This window comes from Protobothrops mucrosquamatus, unplaced genomic scaffold (assembly GCF_001527695.2).
Source record: "Protobothrops mucrosquamatus isolate PMUCROS unplaced genomic scaffold, P.Mucros_1.0 scaffold_125, whole genome shotgun sequence".
Classification (NCBI taxonomy): Eukaryota; Metazoa; Chordata; class Lepidosauria; order Squamata; family Viperidae; genus Protobothrops; species Protobothrops mucrosquamatus.
This window is the reverse complement of record NW_015386201.1, coordinates 1,465,556-1,475,335: the sequence shown is the minus strand read 5'-3', so window position 1 is coordinate 1,475,335 and position 9,780 is coordinate 1,465,556.

Sequence of the window (9,780 nt, the reverse complement as noted above, 5' to 3'; positions counted from 1 at the left end):
TTGGATTCTGAAACGGAATTAGTTAAAGATTGTATGGTAAAATGGGCTCAAAATATTCAAGAATCGATTTCATTGGAAATATGGGAGACAATTTGGGTTAAAAATGTAAAATTTACTCAAGCTCAAAATTTAAGAGAAAATTTTTATAAGATGTTTTATAGGTGGCATTTGGATCCTCAAAAACTGTCCTGTATGTATCTTAATCTACAGCCCAAATGTTGGAGATGTGGAAGTTTAGATGCAACTTATTTTCACATTTGGTGGACGTGTAGGGATATAAAAGCATTTTGGATTAAGATTTGGTGGAATATTCAAAATATTTTTAAGAAAAAGATAAAGTTTACACCACAGTTATTTTTGCTAGGTATTATGTGTTGTGGCTCCGTCTTGTGAGCCCCTCTTATCAGAGGAAGAAGGCTCCGAACATGAAGGAGAGGAGATGGCCAGGCCTCCCTCTCCAGGACCCTCCTCTTTGGCAATGCCTCAGGTGTCTCCCGACAGAGAAGAGATTGACCAGGAGCCAGGTGGTTCTGAGATTGGCCAGGAGCCAGGTGTTTCTGAGATTGGCCAGGAGCCAGGTGTTTCGGCTAGTGATGAAGATACGTTGTGGCTGGATCCACGCCAGCATAGGAGCGACAAACGTGCACAGCAGAAAAGGAGACATGCCAGAGTTTAAGCTGAGTCACTGGACCACACCCCACAGGCTATAAAAGGGAGGTGGTGGCCATTTGGACTCTGTGACGGACAAAGCTGAATCTCTGGTGAAGTAGTTTGCTGTGGCTTGAATTTCAAACTGTGTATTGTTTTTGTTCTCTGAGTAAAAGTCTCGGCAGGCAGCTACGGAGCTGCTGCCAAGTTTTCTTATCTGTGGATTGGAGTGTGGAGAAGTTATTTAACCCTCGGCTGGCTGTTTGGGTGTGTGTGTCAGATGGGGACAGAACATCTTGTCCGTCACCCGAACATAATCCATCGTTAACCCACGATGGACCAACAGCTGCAGCAGCAGGTACAGCAGCTGATAGATGCCAATCAGCTCCTACAGCAGCAAGTGGCCCAGTTAAATGCTCAACTGGCTTTGGGAAATGCTCCTGCAGCTCTTCCCCCCCTCCTCCTCCTCGTTCAAGATGCCCAGTGAACGTGCCAGAGAGATTTTCTGGGCAGACGGAGCTGTTCCCGGCCTTCATGGGACTGTGAGCCCCCTCGGCACCTGATTCTGGACACCCGGGTGTTGTTGGCCAATCGGTCAGAGGGGCTTCAGGCACATGCGCTGGTGGACTCCGGGGCCACGACGAACTTTATGGACCAGGCCTTTGTGGCCTTTTTTAAGGTTCCCTTGATTCCGGTGGACCCTCCGTTGAGGGTTGAGACTACCGATGGGCGGGAACTCGTGGCAGGGCCCATCAAATTTGCTACCCAGCCCTTGCGCCTCACCATTGGGAACCACGAGGAGGCGATCCAGTTCTATGTGACGGCGGACCTGGGGATGGCCTGGCTTCGGGCCCACGATCCTCAGGTGGCATGGTCGAGAAATGCCATCTCGTTCCCGAGCCTGCAGTGCATCGACCATCTCCGCCACACCTGTGCCGGCCAGGACGTCTCCACCCCGGCCGTCTCCTTGCCTCCTGAGCTGACGCCCTTCGCCGATGTGTTCAGTGAAAAGGAGGCGGACCGATTACCCCCGCATCGACCCTACGACTGCCCGGTGGACCTGCTGCCCAATGCGCCACTGCCCACGGGCTGCCTGTATTCCATGTCGGAGCCCGAATTGGCCGCCCTACGGGATTTTCTGGACAAGAACCTGGCCCGAGGGTTCATCCGGCCTTCGTCCTCCCCGCTCTCGGCCCCAGTCCTCTTTTTGAAGAAGAAGACGGGGGACTTACGCCTGTGCTGTGATTACCGGCGCTTGAATGCCATCACAGTGTGGAATCGCTATCCCCTGCCGCTCATCCCGGAGCTGATGGAGAGGTTGCGGGAGGCCTCGATCTTCACCAAGCTCGATCTCCGAAGGGCCTACAATCTGGTGCGCGTGAGAGAGGGGGACGAGTGGAAGACGGCGTTTGGCACCAGATACGGCCACTTCGAGTACACCGTCATGCCGTTCGGGTTGACCAACGCCCCCGCGGTCTTCCAGCACCTGATGAATGACGTGTTTCGGGACATGTTGGACCGGTTCGTGGTGATCTACCTGGACGATATTTTGATCTATTCCCAGACCCAGGAGAGCCACCTCCAGCATGTCCGCCAGGTCCTGCAGCGCCTGCGGGAGAACCAACTCTATGCGAAGTTGGAGAAATGTTACTTCTTCCAGACTTCCATAGAGTTCCTCGGGCACATCATCACCTCCGAGGGCATCGCGATGAACCCGCGCAAGGTGGAGGTCTTGCGCAGTTGGGAACCCCCACATCGGGTGAAAGACGTCCAGCGTCTGCTGGGGTTTGCCAACTATTACCGGACATTCATCCCGGCCTTTGCCACCCTGACCTTGCCGCTGAGCCAACTCCTTCAGAAGAAGGTCCCGTTCCAGTGGGGGCCCCCGCAACAGCAGGCCTTCGAGGTCCTCAAGCAGGCCTTCATCACGGAGCCGGTCCTGAGGCATCCCAATCCACACCGTCCGTTCGTGGTTGAGATGGATGCGTCCAATGTGGCGATTGGAGCGGTACTGCTACAGGCCCCGGTGGATGGCGGCACTCCTTTTCCCTGCGCTTATTACTCCCGGAAACTCAATCCTTCCGAGCGCAACTACACCATCTGGGAAAAGTAGTTGCTGGCTATCAAGGCTGCGTTCGAGGCTTGGCGGCATCACCTTGAGGGGGCCCAACACCAGGTTGAGGTGCGGACGGACCATCGGAACCTCGAGCACCTCACCACGGCCAGGAAGTTGAACCAGCGGCAGATCCGGTGGTCGTTGTTTTTCGCCCGGTTCAACTTCCACGTCACGTATATTCCGAGCAACCTCAACCAGAGGGCGGACGCGCTATCCCGCAAGCCGGAATACTTCTGCCCCAAGGACTCCCTTCCCCCATGGACGGTGCTGCCAGCAGAATCCTTGGCCGCGGTCCAGGAACCAGCAGACTTGCGGGCTCGGGTGCTGGAAGCGCAGCACCATGATGACTGGTCACAGCAACGGAAAGCGGATGTCGGCCCAGCGTCCCCCTGGACCTTGGAGGAAGGCTTGCTCAAACACCGGGGCCGGCTGTACGTGCCCACGAGTCCGCTCCGAGCCCTTGTCATGAACCAGTGCCATGACAACCCCGCGGCGGGGCATTTCGGCCTCTTTAAGACCTTGCACTTGGTGACGCAGACTTTTTGGTGGCCTCAGGTATGGCATGACGTGCACGCGTACGTGACGTCCTGTGCGACGTGCTGACAGGCCAAACCCGCGTCCGGCCCACCGTCAGGACTCCTCCAGCCACTGCCGACACCGGAGAGACCGTGGGGTGCCATCTCCATGGACTTCCTAACAGATCTACCACTGTCCGCCACGTTCACGACCGTCCTTGTGGTGGTGGACATGCTCACCAAGATGGCCCATTTCATCCTGTGCCGCAGACTGCCATTGGCCCGCACCATGGCCCGTCTGTTCCTGCAGCACATCTTTCGCCTCCATGGCCTGCCAGACAGGGTGGTGTCGGACCACGGAGCCCAGTTCACGGCCCGCTTCTGGAAAAGCCTAATGGCTGCGCTGGAGGTGCAGGTGTGCCTGTCATCGTCGCACCATCCGGAGACTGATGGGGGCACGGAGAAGGTCATCGGCATCCTGGAGCAGTACCTCCACTGTTTCGTCAACCAGCGGCAGGACAACTGGGCCGAGTACCTTCCCCTGGCGGAGTTCGCCTTCAACAACTCCCAACACACCTCCACCCAGATTACCCCATTCCATGCCAACGTCGGCTACCATCCACGGCTTTTCCCATTGTCCATCTCGGATTCCCCTGTTCCCGAGACCCAGGACTTCCTCTCGGAGCTGCAGGCGGTGCAGCAACTGGTGAGGCGGCAACTGATCCGGGCGAAAGAGGACTATAAACGGGTCGCCGACTGCTCCCGATGGGCAACACCACCGCTGGCAGTCGGAGATCGGGTGTGACTGTCCACAAAACACCTCCCCATGGACCGGCCGGTGAAGAAACTGGACCGTTTTATCGGTCCCTTCCCCGTTGAGGCAGTCATCAGCCCGGTGGCCTACCGGTTGACTCTACCACGCTCCATGCGGATCCACCCCGTTTTCCATCGGTCCCTCCTGGTCCCTGAGGCCCCAGTGAGCCATCTCCGACGCCTGACGATGCCTGCCCCCCCAGCCGCAGCCGATGAGGAGGACACCTCAACGTACGAGGTGGACAGTATCCGGGACTCCCGTTGGCTGAAGGGGCGCTTTCAATACCTCATCGCCTGGAAGGGATATGGCCCCGAGGATTTCAGCTGGGTGGATGCTTCTTCCGTTCAGGCCCCTGACCTGGTACAGGCCTTTCACGATCGGTTCCCGTCCCGACCACATCCCGACCGGCAGACCCGGGGGAAGGGCCCTGCAGTGGGGGATAGTGTTGTGGCTCCGTCTTGTGAGCCCCTCTTATTGGAGGAAGAAGGCTCCGAACATGAAGGAGAGGAGATGGCCAGGCCTCCCTCTCCAGGACCCTTCTCTTTGGCAATGCCTCAGGTGTCTCCCGATGGAGAAGAGATTGACCAGGAGCCAGGTGGTTCTGAGATTGGCCAGGAGCCAGGTGGTTCTGAGATTGGCCAGGAGCCAGGTGTTTCGGATAGTGATGAAGATACGTTGTGGCTGGATCCATGCCAGCATAGGAGCGACAAGCGTGCGCAGCAGAAAAGAAGACGTGCCAGAGTTTAAGCTGAGTCACTGGACCACACCCCACAGGCTATAAAAGGGAGGTGGTGGCCATTTGGACTCTGTGACGGACAAAGCTGAATCTCTGGCAAAGTAGTTTGCTGTGGCTTGAATTTCAAACTGTGTATTGTTTTTTGTTCTCTGAGTAAAAGTCTTGGCAGGCAGCTACGGAGCTGCTGCCAAGTTTTCTTATCTGTGGATTGGACTGTGGAGAAGTTATTTAACCCTCGGCTGGCTGTTTGGGTGTGTGTGTCAGACGGGGACAGAACATTATGGAAGATTTGGATGCTAAAGAAATGAATTTGATGTTGAATCTTATAAGAGCTGCAAGATTACTGGTAGCGCAATACTGGAAGAAAAATTCTTTGCCTACTATGGAAGAATGGAGAATTAAGGTGTCTGATTTAGCAGAAATGGCAAAAATTTCCGCTTATTTGAAGGATCAATCCCAAGGAAAATATATTTTGGTTTGGAGAAGATGGATTGATTATATTCAGAAAAATATGAGATTGAAAAGTATTACTTAGCTTATGAGTAAATTTTAGAATATTATTAATAGTTTATTGTGGATGAATTCATATTATTTTTAGTAATAATGTTTAATTATATTATTATCTTGCTGGAAAAGTGTTAAGATCTATCTATTTTGTAGAGTTAAAGTAGGTGTGGATGAGACTTGACTGTAGTATATCTGGGTAATGTTAATTAATTTATGATTCTGTTTTTATAACCCTGTAACCAGCTCTGGGAAGCGAAGGGGTGGGAGGGGTGGGAGGGAAGTGGGATATTGTATGGAAATTTTTTTAAAACTTTTAATTAAAAAAAAGTAAAGTTCAAAGAGTTTGGGGGTCCCCTCAACATCGTGGTGGTGGAAGGCCAGCGAACAAGCCTGATCAGCTTAGACTGGTTTGATGCCCTGGGCATCCATGTGACTGGCATCAACAGAACCCAAACAGCGGATTTGGCAGCTGTCTGCCAAGAGTTTGCGGATGTATTCAGTCCCAATTTAGGGAAATACAAAGGAGCACCAATTGCTCTCCACCTTGATCCAACTGTAGTCCCAATCAGAGTAAAGCCTCGTAGAGTGCCTTTTGCCCTTAAGTCCAAGATTGATGCAGAGTTAGATAAGCTCGTTCAACAGGGAGTGTTGCAACCTGTTGACAGCTGTGTGTGGGAAACCCCCATAGTTACACTGGTCAAGCCTAACGAAGAGGTGCGCATCTGCACTGATTATAAGTGCACTATTAATAAGGCACTGCAGCAGCATGCGTATCTGGTACCTGTAGTTAGCCACATTGTGGCATCCTTACAAGGAGATCGCTTATTTGCAAAGCTGGACCTGTCACAGGCTTATCACCAACTGCCTGTGGATGACGCCTCTGCTGAGGCTCAAACAATAGTTACCCATAGAGGGGCATTCAAGGTTCGTCGCCTGCAGTTTGGGGTCGGTGTAGCCCCAGGGCTCTTTCAGAGTGTGATGGAATGCACGTTAAGGTGTGTGTCCTTATTTTGACGACTTTTTAATTGCTGGGGAGTCAGCAGAGATACTTGCAGAACGTTTAAGGGCTGTTCTTCAGTGCTTCTGTGAAGCAGGGCTGAAGCTCAAAAGAGAAAAATGTCAAATAGAAGTCAACTCCACAGAGTTCCTCGGTTTCCGGATCAACACTGCCGGAATACACCCAGCTGATTCAAAGCTTAAAGCCATTTTGCAGGCTCCCAGACCAAAGTCAAACGGAGAGCTGCAGGCATTTCTGGGGTTACTTAACTTTTATCATGCCTTTCTCCCTCACAAGGCTGCATTAGCAGAGCCTCTACACAGGCTCTTAGATAAAAGGGCACCATGGCAGTGGACTAGCGCCCACGAAAACAGTTTCAAAGCAGTCAAATCACTGCTGTCGTCGGACTCTGTGTTAACACACTTTAACGAAAAACTGCCTATCAGTATTGCATGTGATGCATCATCATATGGGATAGGAGCAGTTTTGAGCCATATAATGGCAAATGGGCAACAAGCTCCCATAGCTTATTATTCAAGGACACTTTCCCCCGCGAAAAGAAATTACGCTCAAATTGATAAGGAAGCTTTAGCCATAGTTGCAGGAATAAAGAAATTCCATGATTTCCTTTATGGTCACCCATTTACGGTCTTTACAGACCACAAGCCTCTTCTAGGTCTGTTTACTGCAGACAAGCAAACTCCTCAGATCCTGTCTCCAAGAATGCTGAAGTGGTCAATCTTTATGACAGCCTAAAATTACAGGCTAGTCCATAAGCCTGGTAAGGAAATGGGTCACGCTGACGCACTCAGCAGACTGCCCCTGCCTAATTTAGAACCAGACCCCGCACCTGCTGCATGCATCCTGTCAATTCAGGATTTTCCTGAATCTCCCCTTCACGCTGGGGATGTGGCTGCTGAGACAGCCTCCAACAAAACTCTCAGCCAAGTTTTAAACTAGGTGCTGAAGGGGGTGGCCAGGAACCAGTCCTGGAACAGAGTTTCAGAGTTTTATTAGAAGACAAGATGAGCTGTCTGCATACAAAGGATGCATTCTATGGGAGAGTAGGGTCATAGTCCCACACATATTAAGGGAGAGAGTCTTAGAATCCCTGCTTGAGGGACATCCGGGTATAGTAAGGATGAAGGCACTCGTGAGAAGCTACCTGTGGTGGCCAGGGTTGGATAAGAATATTGAGGCTCAAGTTAAAGGATGCCAGGTTTGCCAACAGTCCAGACCTGAAATGCCTCAAATCCCAGTACATCGCTGGGAAACTACGCAAACCCCCTGGTCTAGGATTCACATAGACTACGCAGGACCCTTCCAAGGACAGGTGTTCCTCATTGTGGTGGACAGTCACTCAAAGTGGATTGAGGTAGCACCTGTCCCTTCTATGACTACTGCCAGGACCATCTAGGAACTGTGCAGAATCTTTGCCACACATGGTTTACCTGATGTAATCATATCAGATAATGGGGCACAATTTACTGCTGCAGAATTTCAGTCATTTCTAAGGTCTAATATGATTAGACACGCCACCTCTGCCCCGTTTCACCTGGCCTCTAATGGTCAAGCGGAAAGGATGGTCAGGACGACCAAAGAAGCACTTAAAAGAATTACAAAGGGTGATTGGCATCACAGGTTGGCAGACCTTTTGCTCTGCCAACACACAACTCCGTGCACATCAATGGATCATAGCCCAGCGGAGCTGAGATGGGGACATTGGCTGACCATGAAGCTGGACTGTCTCCATCCAGACTGAGTTGCAACAGAGACAGTGCAGCCCAAACCCCCGAGGAATTTGCGAGTTGGCGACTGAGTTTGGGCAAGGAACTACGGTCAAGGGGCACTGTGGGTAGTAGCTGTGGCTTGTAAGGTGTCAGGATCACTCTCTTATGAAGTGGTCCTGGAAGACGGGCGCATTTTGCGCCAACACATCGATCAGCTATGGCAGTGGCTGGCTAACCAAACCCTTGCCACCGACCAAGAAGTGAGCCAAGGGCTGCCTGACAGCAGCGGTGCGTCTGAGCTGCCAGAGTCCTGCACGACTCAAAGAGACATGCTGGATGACTCAGTCGTGATTGAGTCACTACCGATCGAAGGATCAGTGCCTGCAGATCAGAGTTTGCTGGAGGACTTATTTCCCAGCCTTTCTGGAACTGCTCCGCTCACTGACAGATGTACAGGTCTACCCGAACAGACCAGCCGAAAGGAGACTGGTCTACCCAGCCAGAAAAGACAAATAGAGACTGGTCTACCCAGCCAGAAAAGACAAACAGAGACTGGTCTACCAGGCCAGACAAGGCAAACAGAGACTGGTCTACCCGACCCAAGCTGTCAAAAAGACTCTGGTCTACCCAGCTAACTGAGAGTAGACCGGGAACCTATGGCAGAGACATGGCAATCGAAACTATCGCGGAAGCTGCCTACTTATCTGAAGGACTATGTACAATTTATGGATATGTATTGATTTAGGGGGAAAGGGGTCTTATGTATTAAGCAATTCATAAGGTCTCTTATAAAAACGGTTAACTGATTGTTCTATTTGAATTATAGACTGTCTGTCTGTATAACTTTAGGCCTTTGTTTTAGGCGGGAATGAGTACTTTAAATTGATTGGCCGCCGCCTAGTGGTAGTCCGTATAAATATAAGTCAAGCAGCTGCTAGAGCTTGCTTCTGTAAGAACTGAATAAAGAGCTGTTATTTCAACTCCGTGTCTTCAATGCCTCACTGTTCCCACTACACAACAGGCTGCACTTCATGGAAACAGGGAAAAATGTACTCAGAAAAAGACTAGCCCAACTCACTAGAAGGGCTTTAAACTAAAATTGAGGGGAAAGAGGGCCCAATCTTTAGAATCTCTAGAACACAAAACCAATCACAAATCACAAGAAAATGAATCAAACAAAGAGGTAGGGAATGATGAGAAAAAAAGAAAAACTCAAACAACAGTCAGGAGATCCAGGAAACACACACAGAGACAGGCATAAACGTCTTAAATATTTATATACTAATGCTCAAACTTGGGGAACAAACAGGGTGAACTAGAAGCAATAGTACACAAGGGAGGGTATGACATAGTTGGCATTACAGAAACCTGGTGGGACAAAACCCATGACTGGAATGGACTGATGGATGGATACATCAAAATAAACAGGTCTACAAAAAGAAGAGGGGGAGTTACACTATATGTAAGAGAATACTACATATCTACAGAAATGCAAATGATCAAAGATAAAATCCCTCCAGAATATACAGGTGAAACTCGAAAAATTAGAATATCGTGCAAAAGTTCATTTATTTCAGTAATGCAACTTAAAAGGTGAACCTAATATATGAGATAGACTCATTACATGCAAAGCAAGATAGTTCAAGCCGTGATGTGTCATAACTGTGATGATTATGGCTTACAGCTCATGAAAACCCCAAATCCACAATCTCAGAAA